At 71.8% G+C, this 3507-nt stretch overlaps 1 non-coding gene across 1 annotated transcript; it reads right to left on the bottom strand.

Moving 5' to 3' along the window:
* Positions 1-3110: 3110 nt before the first annotated feature.
* Positions 3111-3229, bottom strand: LOC135979534 (5S ribosomal RNA). The gene has a single exon (XR_010596821.1). It is a non-coding gene; the product is annotated as a 5S ribosomal RNA (ribosomal RNA).
* Positions 3230-3507: the final 278 nt, after the last annotated feature.

Here is a 3507-nt window from a genome sequence, read left to right as displayed (position 1 = left end):
GTCCCCCGGGTACTCCGGGGGCCAGGCTTAATCGTCGTCCCCCCGGGCGCTCCAGGGGGAAAAGCTTAATAGTCCTCCCCCGAGGATAGGCTTAATAGGCGTCCCCCGGCCAGTCCGGGGGAGGCTTAATAGTCCTTCCAGGGGAGGCTTAATAGTCATCCCCCGGGCAGTCCGCGGGAGGCTTAATAGTCGTCCCCCGAGTGCTCCGGGGGGGGCAGGCTTAATAGTCGTTCCCAGGCAGTCCGGGAGAGGCTTAAGAGTCATCCCCCGACAGTGTGGGTGTGGGTGTGGGCGGGGGGGAGGCTTAGCAGTCGTCCCCAGGGCGGTCCGGGGGGTGGGGGGAGGCCTCAGAGTCGTCCCTCCGAGAGCCGTGTCGGCGGCGGTGGCGGGTGTCAGGCTTTACATCCAGCCTCCGGAGGGTGAGCGTCCTCGGACGCGATGCAGCCGCCGCAGAGAGGCAGCCTCCGAGGCAGGGAGCGGAGCACCGAGGCTGGGGAGTGGGGAGCAGGAGCCGGGGGGGGGGAGGTGGGGGGCGTTCAGGACAACAGGTCAACCCCCGGGAAGCGGCTGTCAAATGTTCAAAGTCCCCACTCGGCCACCAGGTCAAGCCCCGGGAAGCGGCTGTAAAATGTTCAAAGTCCCCCCCGGGACAACAGGTCAAGCCCTGGGAGGCGGCTGTCAAATGTTCAAAGTCCCCACCGGGACAACAGGTCAAGCCCTGGGAGGCGGCTGTCAAATGTTCAAAGTCCCCACCGGGACAACAGGTCAACCCCCGGGAAGCGGCTGTCAAATTTTCAAAGTCCCCGTTCGGCCACCAGGTCAACCCGCTGAATCTACTGGGTTGACCTGGCGGCCGGTTTGCTTTCCGGCCACCAGGTCAACCCATTGGATTCGACGGGTTGACCTGGCGACCGGTTTGCTTTCCGGCCACCAGGTCAACCCATTGGATTCGACGGGTTGACCTGGTGGCCGGTTTGCTTTCCGGACCGGATGTCACCCCACTCCCAGGGCAGCGCGGCAGTGGTGCTGAGGACCGCAGAGGGGGGGCTTAATAGTCGAGAGGGAGCAGGTCCGGGGGAGGCTTAATAGTCGTCCCCCGAGGACTCCGGGGGCCAGGCTTAATAGTCGTCCCCCCCCCCCCCCCCCCCCCGGGCGCTCCAGGGGGGAAAGCTTAATAGTCCTCCCCCGAGGACTCCGGGGGCAGGCTTAACAGTCGTCCGCCCCGGGCGCTCCAGCGGGAAAGCTTAATAGTCCTCCCCTGACAGTGTGTGTGTGTGTGGGAGGGAGGCTTAGCAGTCTTGCCCCGGGTGGTCCGGTGGGGGAGGCTTAGCAGTCATCCCCCGAGGACTCCGGGGGCAGGCTTAATAGTGGTTCCAGGGGAGGCTTAATAGTCTTCCCCCGGGCAGTCCGGGAGAGGCTTAATCGTCATCCCCGACAGTGTGTGTGTGTGTGTGTGGGGGGGAGGCTTAGCAGTCTTCCCCCAGGCTGGGTGGGGGCCTGGCGGGAGGCGTCGCAGTCTTCCCCCGGGCGGTCCGGTGGGGGAGGCTTAGCAGTCGTCCCCAGGGCGGTCCGGGGGTGGGGTGGGGGTGGGGGGCCTCACAGTCGTCCCTCGGAGAGCCGGGTCGGCGGCAGTGGTGGGTTTACGTCCAGCCTCCGGAGGGTGCGCGTCCTCGGAGGCGATGCAGGCGCCGCAGAGAGGCAGCCTCCGAGGCAGGGAGCGGAGCACCGAGGCTGGGGAGAGGGGAGCAGGAGCCGGGGGCTGGGGGTGGGGGTGGGGGGCGTTCAGGACAACCGGTCAAGCCCCGGGAAGCAGCTGTCAAATGTTCCAAGTCCCCACTCGGCCACCAGGTCCACCCCAGTCTAGCAATGGGGTTGACCTGGCTGACGGCCGGTTAGTATCAAGGTAAACTCACCGTCGTCCACAGGAGGGCAGCTCTCAGGCCGGCCGGCTGCGGCTGACTCTGGGGCGGCGCCCGGTCCCGGCAGCGAGGGGCGGGGGGCGCGGAGCGAGACGGGGCTAACCGGGGGGGGGGGGCGCCTCCTGCGACTTTGGGGGCCGCGGGTCGTCAGTGGCGTGCAGGCCGGGCCTCTCCCGGGGGATTCGGGGGGGCGGTCCTGCGGGCCGGGCGCAGGGGGCTCGGGCGAGCCCGGCCGGTCCGCCCCGGGGCCGGGGTCTCCGCCTGCGGCTCAGGGGGGCGCGGGTCGTCGGGGGAGGAAGCCCGGGGGAGCTGCACACCGGCCCGCCAGGCCAGGCCTGGCCTGGATGGCCGCGGGGGGATTCGGGGCGGTCCCGCGGGCCGGGGGCCGGGCGCAGGGGAGGCGGGGGGGTCCGAGCGAGTCCGTCCCGGGCCCGGGGCCTCCCCCTGCGGCTTTGGGGTCCGTGGGTCCCCGCTGGCGGAAGCCACTGGGAGCTGGACACCCGCCGTCCGTCCCGCCTGGCCAGGCCTGGCCTGGGTGGCCGCGGGGGGATTCGGGGCGGTCCCGCGGGCCGGCGGCCGGGCGCAGGGGAGGCGGGGGGTCCGAGCGAGTCGGTCCCGGGCCTGGGGTCTCCCCCTGCGGCTTTGGGGTCCGTGGGTCCCCGCTGGAGGAAGCCGCTGGGCGCTGGACACCCGCCGTCCGTCCCGCCTGGCCAGGCCTGGCCTGGGTGGCCGCGGGGGGATTCGGGGCGGTCCCGCGGGCCGGCGGCCGGGCGCAGGGGGTCCGAGCGAGTCCGTCCCAGGCCCGGGGCCTCCCCCTGCGGCTTTGGGGTCCGTGGGTCCCCGCTGGAGGAAGCCGCTGGGCGCTGGACACCCGCCGTCCGTCCCGCCTGGCCAGGCCTGGCCTGGGTGGCCGCGGGGGGGGATTCGGGGCGGACCTGCGGGCCGGCGGCCGGGAGGGTCCGGGCCAGTCCGCCCCATGCCCGGCGTCTCCCCCAGCGGCTTCGGTGGCCCCGGGGGGGGTCCTCCGCGGAGGAAGCCGGGTGGGTGGGGAGCCGGACCCCAGGCGCCCAGACCCGTGACCTGCGGCCGCGACCTCCGACTCGGCAGGAGCGACGAGGGGCTTTCCGGCCCGTCCCCCCCTCTCCTTCCCCCCCAGAAAAGGAGAGAGAGCTGACTCGGACCGGGAAAAGCTGCCTACGGCACCTGGGATTCCCAGGCGGTCACCCATCCAAGTACTAGCCAGGCCCGGGACGGTTTACCTTCCGAGATCGGACGGGATCGGGGGCGTTCGGTCCGGTATGGCCGTAGGCACCCGGCCCCCGCGCCTCCTCGCCCGCTTTCCCCTGCCGACGCCCGGGCCTGCCGCACGGTGAGCCCCGGTCGGACTGCCCCCCCCCTGCGGCAGGGCCCCCGTCTCTCGCGGGCCCGGTCCTTTTTTCCTTTTCGAGCTCCGGGGCCCGGGCTGGCCGCCAGAGCCCCTCCGCCCGCCCTCCCCGGCGTCGGGGAAAATACTGTCCCGGACTTCCAGTGCGCCCGATCCTGTCAGCCGGGGGGTGGGGAGGGGCAGTCCCTCGCTGCGGCCGGGGAG

The sequence above is a fragment of the Chrysemys picta genome, unplaced genomic scaffold, assembly GCF_011386835.1.
Source record: "Chrysemys picta bellii isolate R12L10 unplaced genomic scaffold, ASM1138683v2 scaf970, whole genome shotgun sequence".
Taxonomy (NCBI): Eukaryota; Metazoa; Chordata; order Testudines; family Emydidae; genus Chrysemys; species Chrysemys picta.
Note: the sequence above shows the minus strand (reverse complement) of the source record. Positions and strands in the feature narration are given on the sequence as shown.